We start from the raw sequence: 16,514 nt of genomic DNA, 5'->3' as shown, positions 1-16,514 counted from the left end.
CTACACCGCCACAGCCATAGCAGGTCATCCACCAACTACCACTACCACTACCACTCACGCGGCTACGCCCAAAGGAAGCCCCAACACTGAACCCTGAACCAGAAGAAAACGCTCTATCCTGATTGTGGTTGCCTTTCTTGTAGTTAGATTGGCCACCACCTTCACTCTCAGCCTTTCTTTTCTCACCCACTCTCTCCCGGGCCATCTCCACCAACCTCTCAGCTCTCCCAGCCCTCTCATAAGCTTCCTTAACATCAGTAAGGACTCCCACGGGTAACCTGTCCATGATCTTGGGAGTCAACCCCCTCCCAAATCTCAGCGCTAGGTTCTCCTCACTCAAACCCATGTCCTCAGCATACCTAAACTTCTCATTAAACTGCTTGTAGTACTCAGCAACTGGCATATCAGATGTCATCCTAAACCCATCAAACTCCTCCCTCAGCTTACTCCTCACATGCTCAGGTACACACTCTTTCCTCATAGCCCCTCGGAACTCTTCCCAGGGTATAGCAGGTAAGCCCTGCTTCGTATACATCTCTCTAGCACTTGCTTTCACCTTATCCCACCACTCACCAGCTGCCTCCCTCAAGTAGAACGCAGCTTGTTCTACTTTCATCTCATCAGGGCAGTGTACCAGGTCCAGTATGTTCTCCATCTCATGATGCCAATTGTCAAGAAGAATTGGCTCCCCGGTCCCCTTGTACTCTTTTGGGTTAAACCTCGCTATATAAAGGCTGATCTTAGATTGATCAACCTCCTTATCCTTTCCCACTCTCTTTAGGGCCTCCGTAAGAGCATATTGATGCTCCAACATCTTAACTATATCATCGATGTTCATGCTCCCAGCTCTCGCATACAACGCGGTTTTCTTGGGCGGCATCTTGAAACTATATAAGAAAAGGTAGATATGAATATACGCACTATAACCCCAAAACACGAAAACAAACTGCCCAGAACCCACTCGATCGAGTGCCTAAACCTACTCGATCGAGTAGAGGCTACTCGATCGAGTGCCCACCATACTCGATCGAGTGCCCCGACCCTCGGACCCAAAATGACCTTCGATCTCTAACATACTCGACCGAGTAGCACTGCCACTCGATCGAGTGACACCCTACTAGATCGAGTGCCCTATATACTCGATCGAGTACCCAAAAACACGATTCTGGTTATAAAAACGTCAAATACCCACTCGATCGAGTCAGACCCACTCGACCGAGTACCTCACCTACTCGATCGAGTTCCCCCTACTCGATCGAGTCATGACGACTCGTATATACTACCCGCATGTTCTCTCTCATAACCCAACATACTATGTAACTTTATAAACTCAACATTATAATATAACTAAGCATGCAATTCTACACAACTCCTCATATGATCAACAATTACACTACTTCATGTTATCAAATGCCACATAATAAACATCCATCATGCTTCTTTATGCAACCAACATACAAACACACCCACCAAATTTTTCAATCATGTTTTCAATCTCTACTCCCAACATCCAACAATTCATAACATATATCGTCACATCACATACAAACTAGTAAACACCACATACAACTTTGACATATACCCCCCATGTGACCGGTTCGAAATTGTAGGGCGAGTTCGCGACTTTAGGACGTCTCCCAAGCCTTTGCATTAGCTCCTACAACCTTTACCCCGGGTTCATTTTAATTGACTCCTTATATTCATTAGATTCATTGGTTATAGGTTTCAGGATCGTTGCTCTGATACCATTTTGTAACACCCCCATACTCCAAGTGCCTTACCAGGACCACTCAGGTATAAAGATGTTACCATCTCGGTTGCCCGAGGCAATGATAATCATAAGACAATAACGAAACAGTATTTAAATAGTATAAAGCTAAGTGAAAGATTACAATCCGGAAACCAAACTGATAAAATGTGAATACATGTTCTCCAAAATCAAATGTCTAAAAGCTAAACATAATGTCTGACAACAGCGGAAGACTCTTCTAACTGCAGTGATGACTCATCCCAGCTAGCCCATGTATCTCTACTCATACCTGCTCAACAACTGCTCACCATCCCCGAATGGAACACCACAGTTTTTAAAACAATAAACGGGGTCAGTACTAATCACAAAATTTATATAATCCAACAACACAACAAACAACATAGCTCAATCATCACAGATATACTCCGAACTCCATTCCCAACTCCACAATACTGACTACACACTAAAGTGTGTAGCCCTGCTAGAGTGCCCATCGTAACAGGTCACTCCACGCCGCCAGTGGGGGACCGCAGTCGTTCCCACCTAATCCCCGCTCATCTCCGTCGAGCGATAAACCCAAATCCATTAATGTGCACATCCCTTCTGTGGCGGGTTCCACAAAAAGCAAATTATGGGTGTGAAGCCACTCCCGTAAGTGACTCCACTCAGCCAGGGACGCGCCCCGAAGAACACAGACAGATACAAATAATCACAACTACTAAACAGCAATCAAAACCAACAACCGTCGCAATACTCGTATGATAACAATCAACAAACACAAATCACCACCAACACATTATGGGACTAATACTGAGTCGGGAAACCCTACCTGGAATGCAATACAGTCAGACGATCTCAACAGCTGTTATCAAAATGCCTCTTCTACGAATCCTCCTCCTAACATACGATCATACAATTACTGCCAATCAAGAAAGGCAACACTACTACAGATACAGGCTATAACAACGGTTAAAAACCGTTGTTATATAAAAAAGCGGACGTTGTTAAAGCGTCCGTTGTAAAAGGTTTTAACAACGGTTGGTTTTCTTAAGGAAACCGTTGTTAAAAATATTAACAACGGTTTTAAGTATAAAAACCCGTTGTGGAAAGTGTGACTCAATTTTGGGGGGAAAGTTATAACAACGGGTTGTAATATACAAAACCGTTGTTATAACTAAAGACAACGGGTTGTTTGTAAATAACCGTTGTTGTTTGTTCTTAAAAAAAAAAAAAAAAAAATTAAATTAAATATTACTAGATGCATGTATAATTACGGCCCGTTAGAATTCCGATGCATGCAGAATATCCCTTAAATTAATTACCAATGGTTTTGAAAAAACTTATAAATGTGACTAGCTATAAATATTAAAGCATCCTTTAGTATCTAAATTCATTAATTGAAACAACATGGCAATGAACCCTAATTTTATCAACAACGAAGAATGGCTTACACAAACGATTGAAGATGATGGGAAGGTTCTCGCCGGGCTTCCCGCCGATCAACACCCATTAATCAAAGCATCCCTTGAACATCAACGGAATTATTGGATTAAGAGGCGTGAAGCAGTCCGGCTTGTCAACAAAGCCTCATCATCATCATCATCTTCATACCCTCGTCTTACTGTTACTCGCAACTTGGTCATGACCGGAGAGATATGTTGAGTTGTACTCTTCCAACCTTATCTCCATATGCAAGTCGTGTCCTTGCATATATTCAATCTGTTATTGCAAAATATGAAGCCAATGACCCGGAAGTTAGCGGTATACCAGAGTGGCGTGATTGGTGGCAGGTTGAGAAGCGCTTTTTACGCTTAACCGGGTTGTTCCGCTATTATACATCTTTTGATTTCCGATAATTGCTGTAATGTATTTGGTTTAAAATTAAATGAAATGATCATTTTGAAAGTGTTGAGTTATGCTTGTTTGATTTGCTTCCATTTTTTCAACTCCATAGATCGGTCATCATCAAGATCCAGATTATTACCGCCATTCTTCGTCAATAAGATTTGAAGCGGATTGAGAGATATGATGATGCTGATTATGGCACAACTTCCTAACATATATATTAATTAAAAAAACAACTCAACCCACACATTGCTTAGTATAAATACATTGCATTATCTCAACTAACATGCATTTCCATTATCTCAATATATTCTCCAAACCCTAACTGCTAAAACAAACTCCAAATAAATTAACCCTCTCCTTAATCTTTCAAAACAAACTCCAAACTCCAACAAAATGAATGATATCATCCTTAAGACTCTTACTATGCTCGATCCGTCTCAAGGACGCCAAAGAAGATGGAAATGAAATAATTAGCAGATCTTTGAACGGAACCTAATGGTCGATAAAAACACATACATGGAAATGAAATAATTAGAAAAATAAAATAATGACGATGAAACAAACCTGATAATTACAGAACGTACGTAAAGAGACGATGAAATCAACAGTGACGGCGAGAAGATAAAGCGACGATGAGAAAGAGAGAAAGAGACGATGAGAAAGTGTGTGTTTTGTGTTTGTGTTTGGCTGCTTCTTCTTTGGTTTGTGTTTGTGTATGTATTAAGGTTTGTGTTTTGTGGGTCACAGCAGACTTGTGTTTGTGTGGTTTAGAGTATGGAAGGTATTGACAACGGTTATTAAACAACAACCGTTGTGAAATATGTTTTAACAACGGTTGTAAAAAAACCCGTTGTTAAATAAGTTTTAACAACGGGTTTCAAAAATAACCGTTGTGATTACTTTTCACTAACTTTGCGCCAATTTTGCGCCAAATTATTAACAACGGTTGTTCATGTGTGACCCGTTGTTAAAACGAATAACAACGGTTTTTATAACCATACCCGTGGTAATTGATTTTAGTAAAATTCGCGCCATACATTCTACAACATCTATTGTGATTTTCGTGAATAATCGTTGTTAAAGGGGCGTTGTAGTTGCCTGGATTTGTAGTAGTGCAACAAAACCCCCAAATCCCCAAATTAGGGTTTAACTAACTTTAACAAAATACCATAAAAACAGTACGTAGATCTTACCCTCGACGCAAGGATCACAAAGGTGTAAAGAAAGACGAATTCCGACCTTCCAAGCTCCGGGATTTGCCAATAATGCGATGAATGCGAAGTACGTAGATTGATTTCTCTTTTGAAAGTAATTAGGTTTGTAAAAGTGTATTATGAAAGTGACGGAAGTGTTTAAATATTAATTCGCATTATTAACAAAACCCGACAAATCATCCCCCCGTAAACCGGCTACTCGATCGAGTGTCGCCTACTCGATCGAGTACCAAGGCTACTCGATCGAGTATCCAACAGGTCAGAAACTATTTTAAATCTGGTCGTGATCCCTCGCGAGGGTTTAGTTTTTATGTACTTGTCGTTAGGAGCACCTAGACCAAAACACAATTTATAACTTCACAAACAACTCTACAATTAGTAAAGAGGCAAGTAAAGGTCGGATCCCAAGGGACGGGAATTGAGATGAGATTTTCTATTGCAACTAGTGGTGTCTAAGGGTGTCACAATTGGGGTTTGAAGTAGAAGATCACTAAACTAAATAGCAATAAAAGTAAACAAGCAAGATGAATTAAAAGGGATGTAAACAATTGATAAAAGGCACTAGGGTGTCATGGGGTCATAGGGGATTCATGGGAATTGATCATACAAACATGTTTCCTACTAGATGCAAGCAATTATTGTAGCGATGGATCGCGTTGGTTTATATCTTACAATCCTAGGAAAGTTTGGGTCCCGGAGCCGAATCGATTAGATTGTACAACACCTACAAGCCGACTTAATCTTTCCTACTCAACTATATGCATGGTCTAATAAGACTCGAGTTGGTTTATGTCTTACAAGTCTCATTGAAAAGATAGGTGATGGGTAAAAAATGCAAGGATTTATAGGCTTACATTTCATCAAACATAACATGTGCATAAATTGAGATCACAACAAGCAAGCAAATAAATTATGAAAACATATTAAATTAAGCATGAATCATTTCCCATGTTGGTTTCCCCTTATTACCCATTAACCCTAGCTAAGGAAACTACTCACTCATTATCATGTTGAACATGCTAGCAAGGTTGTCAATCATACCAACAAAGTGAAACATGATGAATAAATGAAGATAATTAACAATAATTAAAAAGGGATTAAGAGAATTATACCTACTAATGATTCCAATAATAAAGCAAAGAATAATAGAAGTACTTGATGCTTGATTGGAAGGTTGTCAATCTCCCAATAATAACCCAAATAATCTTCAATTACCCAAAATAAAGGATGAACAAGAGAGAGATTAAGGAAATAAAACTTGTATTAAAACTTGATTAAATGTTGATTGCAAAATTAAAGAGAGATTTGATTGATATTAACTACACTGAAGATTGCTAAGAAGAACATGCTCTTCTAATTAGACTAATGGGGTATTTATAGTGGGGATTAGGTACATAAATTAGGGTTTACTAAGGGCTTAAATGACGATTAAGTCCTTGAGGAATCGCCGGTCTCTAGGGAGACTCCGGTCTCTTTTTCACCGGTCTTAGAAAAAGATGTGCATCCTTCCTTGAAGCTTGTAGAAGACGAAATGACTGTCTGGGAATCCGGGCGTCTTAGGCACGGGACGAGCGGATTTGGGTGCTTCTGGACGGGCGTCCAGAGGGGGAAGACGGGCGGATTGGTGGCGTTTTGGACGGGCGTCTTGTGGAGGAAGACGCTCAGATTGTGGGTGATGGACGAGCGTCTTCAGGGCAATCCGCACGGATTGTCAAACAGTTTCGTTCCTTCTTCTTTTCTTCCTTTTTCTTCATAGAATCCTTGAGGATTTCCTCGAGAATGCAAGGATCTTTTCTCATCATTGCCCATTTACTATAGTATGTACAAAGGCCTTCTAATCTTGTCTCTTCTTGATGCGTGGTCATTGAATTCAATCAATTTAGCCTCATTTTGCCATTAAAATGCAAGGTTTGCACTCCTTTCCTACCAAGGACACAAAACCTCAAAGAATATGCAAAACAAAGGACTAAAAACAATAAATGACCCAAATATGCACTAAAAAGCATGGGGACAAGGCTAATTTGTGGACTAAATGTGCTTAAATTATGGTCACATCAACTATCCCCAAACCGAATCTTTGCTCGTCCTGAGTAAAGAGGTGACAAAGACTAGGACCATTATTTAAACTAACCTAATAACATAGCCCATATGAGAAAATTAGCGGGTCTCACTCCGCCCCTTCAACTCACAACAAGACAATCATGAGGTAGGATACCTTCTTGCAAGGCAAGGTGGGTCTTGCCAAAATGGCGACACATCCAAACATTAAGCACATAAAATCAAGTAATGGATGCATCTACAAAAGAATAGCCACTTTCCTCATCTATGTGGCGGAAATTATCTACAAGGGAAGCAATTCAAGGGTACACACTCCTTCATAGATGCAATTTCTTCAAACTACTAAGCCTAGAAGGATACCAATAAATCACCTCCAAGTTGTGTCAAGCTAGGGTACCTTTGTCCTCTATCGTTAAATGCTTTTGTCAAGAATAGACTCCCTATGGTGTTAGAAACACTGGAGGATCACGGAATTCCCCCTCTTTCCTAGACAAGAAGAAGGGTCGTCCCCTCTCTACCATGCACAAAAGTGGATACTATGGATAAAGGGGTCGATATAATTTTGAGTTTCATTTGGGAGTTTGCTTTTGTTGTTTGTTTTTCCCCCCAATTTCTTGTGGGATATAACATTTGAGAACACTTTCTTTTTGCCATTTCTTTTTGATGTTTGGCATTTCAATACTTAACAACTTTCAACTTTTGCATTTTTCTTTGAACATTTTCAAAGTCACCCCAATTAGTAACGAGGGCGCCTTATATTTGAAGCATAGGAGTTTTCATTTTTGTTACTCCTCTTTTCTTTTGATGCAATTGCAAATTTTTTCTTTTCTTTTCTTTTCATTTCTTGAACTCAAATCAATTTCTTTTTGTGACCATTCCCTTTGATGACAAAAATGTGGTAGAACATGGATGATGGATGGATGCATGGTTTCAAGGGTCACCTTGGAATAAACGGTAGCCAAGGAGTTATCACACCACAAGGTACTCTTGACTAGGCATTAATCCATGGGTCAAAGGATACTAGCATGACACATCCTAGGGTGTTTTACAAGTATTCTAACAAGAAAACTCTTAAGAAGAAAAAGTATCTACTAGGGCCTATATACACTTGTCAAGCTTCCCAAGTAGACGGTTTCACAAAAATATTTCTAACATGCAAGTACATGCCATGATGCAACTAGCATATAAATATCCTAATGCATATGATTCTACCAACTAATATGCCATATAATCTAAATGCAAGTCCTAAATTCACATTGTTATACCGTATCAATCAAAATAAAGCCGCATAATCATTAACATAAAGAGGAAAAAAGAGATTGGAAAGATCATACCATGCGGTCTTCATAATCCTCATGTCTCGGATGTGGCATAGTCAATCAATGTAAACAAGGATAAAACAAACACAATATATACAACAATATATACATGACTACACTACAAAGGAAATGAACTTGTTTTTGGATTTTCAAATTTTTCAAATTTTTATGGTTTTTCGAAATTTTTGGATTTTTTTGGATTTTTGAATAAAAGTTAAGTTAGAATTCCCCATCCCCACACTAATATGGGCGTTGTCCTCAATGGCCAAAATGATGGGAAATTATGCAAACATGATGCATGAATTTCTACACTAAATGCAAGCTATACTAATCTACACTACATGATGCATGGGTTTTTGTTGATGACGGAGAGCGTAATTTAGATTACCTCCCGTTGCGTATGCATGTACTTCCCCAAACCGAGATAGACATTATTTCTAATGTCCTAAAGTTGGGGGTGGTTCATGCACACAAGATGCAATGCATGAAACTAAATTGTCATTTTGGATTTTCAAAAGTGGGAACAATGAAATAAGAACACCTCAATGGGGCCGAGGTGTTAGTCCTCTATGTTGCTAGGACTCTCCAACCATGATCAAGATAAAATAAAACAAAGAAAGAAGTAGACAAACCTCAAGAGGGTAGGAGCCTCCAAAGCTTGCTAGTCTTCCATCATATCATCATTGTCATCATCTTCCTCAATAGAAGTGGACTCATCACCACTTCCCTCTTCACTTCCTTGCTCACTTCCTTCATCATCTTCTTCTTCTTCTTCATTAGCCTCTTCCTCTTCATTTACTTCTTCATCAATGCCTTCATCAACAACCTCATCAACGACAACCTCATCGTCACCCGGTATCTCACCCCTAGATGCACTTGGAAAGAAGACTTCCCTATCCGCCCAACTAGGCAAAGGACATGAAGTATCAAGTAGTCCTTGCCTAGCTAAATGAAGGAGGGGTGGATATTGGGCTAAGTATGCATCTTCCCGATCCTTATAAGCTTGTTTGTGCATCTCTTGCATAAGTAGAGTCATGTAGTCATTGCCCACTTCAACACCTTCGGGTTTGAAATCTTGATATTTGAATGGATAGGGTGGTGTGACAATGGAGGAGAAGGGCATTTAAATTTCACCCCTTTGTTGACGGATGATGTATTCGGCTTCCTCTCCAGATAGTTTGATAATTGAGCAATTTCCGGAGTTGTTGATGTATTTGCTTCCAAGGGAGGATTTTGTTGTTGTTGAACTTCCAAGTTTGCACTAGCAACCACCATAGCCAATGAGGCTTTCTTTGCTTGAAGACATTGTTGCCTTGTTGAGAGTGCCTTTGCTTTAGGTGCCTTTGTTGATCCTTTTGTTCTTGCCATTGATGAAAATACCAAGAAAAGAGTGAAAATCTTCAATTTTCAAGTATACCCAAATCGATTTTAAGATGAAAGGCTTTGCCTTTGTAATTCAAAAATCGACTCAAAGGTTGAAGATTTTGGTGCTTGGATGGATTATTGTTGGAAGAGGAGTGATTAATTGTTGTTAAAAGGAAGTTTAGATTTGATTTTGTTGAATTTGGTTGAGGAAATCTTGTTTTTGTGATGGAGAGGATGAGGGTTTTGAGTTTTGGGGTTTATGGGTAGTGTTTTGAATGAATGAATGAAGGAATAAATGTAGGAGGGGGTATTTAAAACACCCGAAAAATTTGAAACTGCAGGGGGAGACGGACGTCTTTCCATCGGGACGCTTGGATTCTGCCTATTCTAGGTTCAGGATACTCGCCTAAAGACGGGCGTCTTTCAGCTGGGACGCTCAGATTCTTTGACTGCGGGATCGAGCGGATTCTGCTGAAGACGGGCGGATTCTGATACAGCAAGCTTTCTTATTTTACACTGGCAAAAAGACGAGCGTCTTTCTGCAAAGACGAGCGGATTCTTCAGGACGAGCGTCTTCTCTGCCAGAACGCTCGGATTCTTCGACAGTCCTAAAATTTCAATTTTTCAGTTAAAATGGACGGGCGGATTCTGCCAAAGACGGTCGGATTTTCTGAAGACGAGCGGATTCCCCTTGAAGACGCTCGGATTCTCCCTGGTCTACCCGGATTCAGTTCCATCCGTGCACTTGCATATCCCTTGTCATTTTTCATTCTTCAAATCCCGTGTTCTTCATTGTAGGGGCACTACTAAGGCATGAATAGGCTAGGCAATTGCTATCCCCACACTAAGCTAAAGCACTACGCATCAATTAAATCATTAGTCCCTCCCTCACTTCTCTCAAAAATGATAATTACCTTGATCAAAGCATAAAAATCCAAAAATGACAAAAATGCAATGTAAGAATTAAAATGCAAGTTAGGGAGTTAGAAATATTTACAAATGGTGGTGTGGAGAGGACTCCACCAAACTCTCATCCTTAGTGAGATGTCATGGGGGCATGACCAAGGTGTTGTTGATGTTGCTCAACACCTTGAAGAAGTAGTCAAAAGCTTGTTCATTATCATGATAAATATCTTCAATAGACCTTTGCCCTTTTTGTCCTTCATGTTGGTCTTGATCGATAGCATTACCAATATAGGGATTGAAAATCCCTTCAAACTCATCGTCCCAAAGTCAAAAACTTCATTTACTTGATCACTAAAGATCTCTTGAGTTGATAGAGACAACTCTCCCACTTTCTTGTCTTGGCCAATGAGACCATCCTCTTCATTGCTTGGCTTTGGTGAGCTTTTCAAGCTCTCTTTGTTACAATTCACTTGCTCTTTGAATGGAGCATCATCAATTTTCTTCTTCCATTGGAATTCCGACTTCTTCCTATCATCCTTCCGGCTATAATGATCAACCATAAAACACGGTTCATGCAAACGGAGAGCTCTCATGGTCTTGTCAAGATTGAAAGTTATGCTCTCATCTCCCACTTCTAGAGTGAGCTCTCCATGCTTCACATCAATCACCGCACCCGCGGTGTGTAAGAAAGGTCTTCCTAGAATGATTGGAATGTTGGAGTCTTCTTCCATGTCAACAATGACAAAGTCCCCCGGGATGAAAAATTTCCCAACTCTTACGGGAACATCTTCCCATATCCCTAATGGTGTCTTCGTCGATCTATCGGCCATTTGGAGTGTGATATTGGTGCATTTAAGCTCTTCCATCCCTAACCTTTTACTCACCGAGTACGGCATAACACTCACACTAGCCCCTAGATCACATAAGGCTTTGTTGATCGTGGTGTCGCCAATGGTACACGGTATTGAGAAGCTTCCCGAATCTTTAAGTTTTGGAGGTGAACTCCCTTGAAGTATTGCACTACTCACCTTAGTGAAGGCGATAGTCTCAAGCTTCCGGATCGACTTCTTCTTTGTGAGGATGTCTTTCATGTATTTTTCATAGGCTGGCACGTGATTGATTAATTCCGTGAAAGGAATTGAGACTTCCAAATTCTTCACAATTTCCATAAATTTTCTAAGTTGGTCATCAAATTTGGGCTCGGCTTGACGACTTGGAAAAGGAAGTCTAATCACAATGGGATCCTTCTCCTTGACCTTGTCTTCATTTTTCTTTGAAATTTCTTCTTTTGTTGGTTCTCCATCCTTGGAGTTTTGCACAATTTTTTCTTTGTCACTAGCTTCCACAACTTCATCCTCAACTTGCTTCTTCGGTGCTTCATACCTTGCACCACTCCTCAAGTGAATGGCACTAACTGTTTCATGTCTTGGGGGATTATTTTGAGGTGGTAATTGCCCCTTTTGTCTTTGTGAGCTTGAAGATGCTAGTTGAGTCAATTGGGTTTCCAACATTTTGGTGTGAGCTAGGATGTTGTTGATGGTGATTTCCTTTGCTTGACTATCCTTTTGCATTTGAGTGAAAAACTCTTGTTGATTCTTTTGCATTTGGAGGACCACTTTTTGAACATCAAAACCTTGGTCATTTTGTTGATTGTATGGAGTTTGATTTTGGTACCCTTGGTTTTGGTTGTAAAAGGGTCTTTGATTTTGGTTTCTCATGGGAGGTGGGGTGTATGTTAGTTGAGGGTTTTGAACATTTTGGCTTTTGTATGAGAGATTTGGATGGAATTTGGTGTTTTCATTGTAATAGTTTGAATAAGGAGTACCACTCTTGTATGCTTGGAAAGCATTCACTTGTTCATTTGTTCCCCTACATTCACTTTGGTCATGTCCCAAAGTTCCACAATTCTCACATATCCCACTTGGGATTGATGAAGATGCCGTCATGGCATTAACATGATGCTTTGGTGATTTTGAGGCTTCTTCAAGTCTAGCCATAGCTTTTTCAAACTTCAAATTGATGGTATCAATGTGAGCACTAAGTTGAGCACCCAATTGAGTAATGGAGTCCACTTCATGCTTTCCTCCTCTAGTAGCCTTGCGAGGTCTACTATATTGTGAGTTATGGACCGCCATTTCCTCAATTTTGTTCCAAGTTTGATTGTCATCAACTTCGGTAAACATTCCATTTGATCCCATGTTGAGAATGTTTCTTGAGTCTTCATAAAGACCGTTCCAAAATTGTTGTACCAAGAACCACTCGCTAAGTCCATGGTGAGGACATGAGCGACAAATTCCTTTGAATCGCTCCCAAGCTTCATACAAGGATTCTTCATCTCTTTGCTTAAAGCCCGTAATTTGAGCTCTTAGCATGTTAGTCTTTTCCGGTGGATAGAACTTTTTGTAGAAAGCTAGAGCCAACTTCTTCCAAGAATCAATTCCGAGAGTAGCCTAATCAAGGCCTTTCAACCATTGTTTTGCGGTGCCAATTAGAGAAAAAGGAAATAAGACCCATCGAATTTGGTCTTGAGTTACACCGGTTTAAGAAATCACATCACAATAGTCACAAAAAGTCTCCATATGAGAATGAGGGTCTTCACTAGGCATCCCCCCAAATTGGCTTCTTTCGACTAATTGGATAAATGCGGATTTGGCAATAAAATTTCCGGTTAGATGTTGTGGTGTGGGAGTACCATTGGGTAGGTTCTCCTCGGTTGGTACGGAATGTGATGAAAACTTAGGCATTGTGGGTTGATTTTGTGTTGGATTTTGTGTTGGATTATCCTCACCTTCTCTTACAAAAGGGTTGATGAACTCAATAGTATTTGGTTGAATATCTACAACCTCACCGATACCTCTCAAAGTTCTCCTAGCAAGTCTTCTATTGGTTGTCAAAGTCCTTTCAATTTCGTGATCAAAGGGCAACAAGTTACCTTGCGACCTTCTAGACATGCAAAATATCAAACAACTCGAAAATAATTAGAACAAACCTTGAGGGGTTTTACTTCCCCAAGGCAAAGAAAGACACAACAAATAACAATACAAGAAAATCTAAATCAAGTTAACACCGTCCCCGGCAACTGCGCCATTTTTGGTCGTGATCCCTCGTGAGGGTTTAGTTTTCAGTACTTGTCGTTAGGAGCACCTAGACCAAAACACAATTTATAACTTCACAAACAACTCTACAATTAGTAAAGAGGCAAGTAAAGGTCGGATCCCAAGGGACGGGAATTGAGATGAGATTTTCTATTGCAACTAGTGGTGTCTAAGGGTGTCACAATTGGGGTTTGAAGTAGAAGATCACTAAACTAAATAACAATAAAAGTAAACAAGCAAGATGAATTAAAAGGAATGTAAACAATTGATAAAAGGCACTAGGGTGTCATGGGGTCATAGGGGATTCATGGGAATTGATCATACAAACATGTTTCCTACTAGATGCAAGCAATTATTATTGCGATGGATCGAGTTGGTTTATATCTTACAATCCTAGGAAAGTTTGGGTCCCGGAGCCGAATCAATTAGATTGTACAACACCTACAAGTCGACTTAATTATTCCTACTCAACTATATGCATGGTCTAATGAGACTCGAGTTGGTTTATGTCTTACAAGTCTCATTGAAAAGATAGGTGATGGGTAAAAAAATGCAAGGATTCATAGGCTTACATTTCATCAAACATAACATGTGCATAAGTTGAGATCACAACAAGCAAGCAAATAAATTATGAAAACATATTAAATCAAGCATGAATCATTTCCCATGTTGGTTTCCCCTAATTACCCATTAACCCTAGCTAAGGAAACTACTCACTCATTATCATGTTGAACATGCTAGCAAGGTTTTCAATCATACCAACAAAGTGAAACATGATGAATAAATGAAGATAATTAACAATAATTAAAAAGAGATTAAGAGAATTATACCTACTAATGATTCCAATAATAAAGCAAAGAATAATAGAAGTACTTGATGCTTGATTGGAAGGTTGTCAATCTCCCAATAATAACCCAAATAATCTTCAATTACCCAAAATAAAGGATGAACAAGAGAGAGATTAAGGAAATAAAACTTGTATTAAAACTTGATTAAATGTTGATTACAAAATTAAAGAGAGATTTGATTGATATTAACTACACTAAAGATTGCTAAGAAGAACATGCTCTTCTAATTAGACTAATGGGGTATTTATGTTGGAATATGTGTCCTCCGACAATAATGCGATCACGACTGTTGATCATGATGATCACATGTTTAAATCTCATTATAAAGAATACAATTGGGAAGTAATATTTTTACTGTCAACTGATCAACATATATCGGTAATGATTGGCTGACTAGAGTTTGACATTACTGTCGTGCGACGGTGGTGATCAGTTGATCCCCTAGGTCATACCTATAGGGCAAAACTCTTAATTGATCATTTAATTAATCGTATAATGTTACGAGTTAATTAAATTACTTGAAAATTGACGGACGATTTTGGAAGTAAAATTTACGTATCACATTGAAATTGATTAAAATGAGATACGGTCTGAGTAATCGAATTGTATCATTACTCAGATGAAATTATTGTTTAAGGAAATAATTAAATTTGAATGAATTATTATAAATACAAATTGTTGTGATTTATAAATTGGTAAAATATTTTGGAACAAGTAATTATGAATTACTAAGTCGATTTTTGTATGTGACGTATTTTTAATAATACGTTGATTTTTAATATGTTAAAAATGCACAACAAATTTATGCAACATATGACATGTAACATATTGACAATTGACAAAAATAAAATGGATTCCATGTTATCCATATGGACCAAAATATTGGGTGTAATTAACATATTCTTATAATGTTAATTAAAATTAGTGGAAGATGTAATCATTTTTCTACAACTAGGCATGCATACCTAGTGTCTCTTGTGGAAGAGCACCAAGCCCATGCATTGGCCTTCCTCACCCTCCTACCCGGTTTCACCTAGAAAAGAACAAGGGTTCTTTTGCTTAAATTTTATTATTCACCATATGCATGTGTGTGTAATAATTTTTATTCATTCATCTCATCAAAAATATTTTTAGAGAGATAAAAATATTTTCCCCTCTTCCTCCTTCTTCTACCCGGTTTTAGGAGACAAAACCAAAATTATTTTGGGTCAATTTTCTTACAAAATTAATATTGTACTAGTATTTATAATATTGATTTTATTTAAGAGTGTGCTTTGGGTATAATTCCTTGGGAGAGATCCTACACTTGGGTCTTTGTTCATCCAAAAGGAAAGCTCAAGAACAAAAGAGAAGGAGATCTCTTTTGTGCCCATATGAACCGAAATTCCAATGTGAGAATGATTTCTTCTTTATTTTGTTAAATAGTTTGCATGCATAAGATCATTAGTTAATTTTATGACAAATTAAATTATAAAATATATGAATATGTAAGTATATAGATCTACTTTTCTTTCAATCGGTATCAAGAGCCATGGTTGTTTGCATGCAAATCGGTTAAAAGTTTTTCCGAGTTATAAGAATAACATATAAAACTTGAATAATTTGTGTTATTATGAGATATCACGAAATTAATTTATGCATGTTAAATTCCTGGTCCTAAAATGTTTTAGGATATTTTGGTTAATATACGGATTTTTATTGTTCATATTATACAATAATGGCATCTAAATATGATTTTATGAGTAAAAATGTCATTTTCGGTCTAAAATTAGCTATACTTCGAATTTTCCAGTGATTTTTGGATATATTGTCACATATATTATTTTGAGATAACCTGTAAATTTTTATAATTTTTGGACTTCTTATGCTCGAAAAATGGATTTTTCATTATTAAATTCGGATTTGGGTGAAAAATAGGTTAATATGAGATAAATTTCGAATCTGGTCATAGAAATTTAGTATGTTGTCACATGCAATTTTACAAGATGTGTGTAAAATAATGGGCTACAGTGAAGTCTTTTTGCATGATTTATGGATTTTTGAAGAAAAATGGCATGAATAGTGACTTAATTAATGAAAAATTAATAAAACATACTCTATGACTAAAGAAA

General features: G+C 38.3%; 1 non-coding gene across 1 annotated transcript; it reads left to right on the top strand.

Annotated features, from left to right (window-relative positions):
• The first annotated feature begins 12,725 nt into the window (after positions 1-12,725).
• LOC141625932 (small nucleolar RNA R71) lies at positions 12,726-12,832 on the top strand. Its single transcript, XR_012535673.1, has one exon. It is a non-coding gene; the product is annotated as a small nucleolar RNA R71 (small nucleolar RNA).
• Positions 12,833-16,514: the final 3,682 nt, after the last annotated feature.

Source organism: Silene latifolia, chromosome X (genome assembly GCF_048544455.1).
Source record: "Silene latifolia isolate original U9 population chromosome X, ASM4854445v1, whole genome shotgun sequence".
NCBI lineage: Eukaryota > Viridiplantae > Streptophyta > Magnoliopsida > Caryophyllales > Caryophyllaceae > Silene > Silene latifolia.
This window is presented reverse-complemented; position numbering and strand designations above follow the sequence as displayed.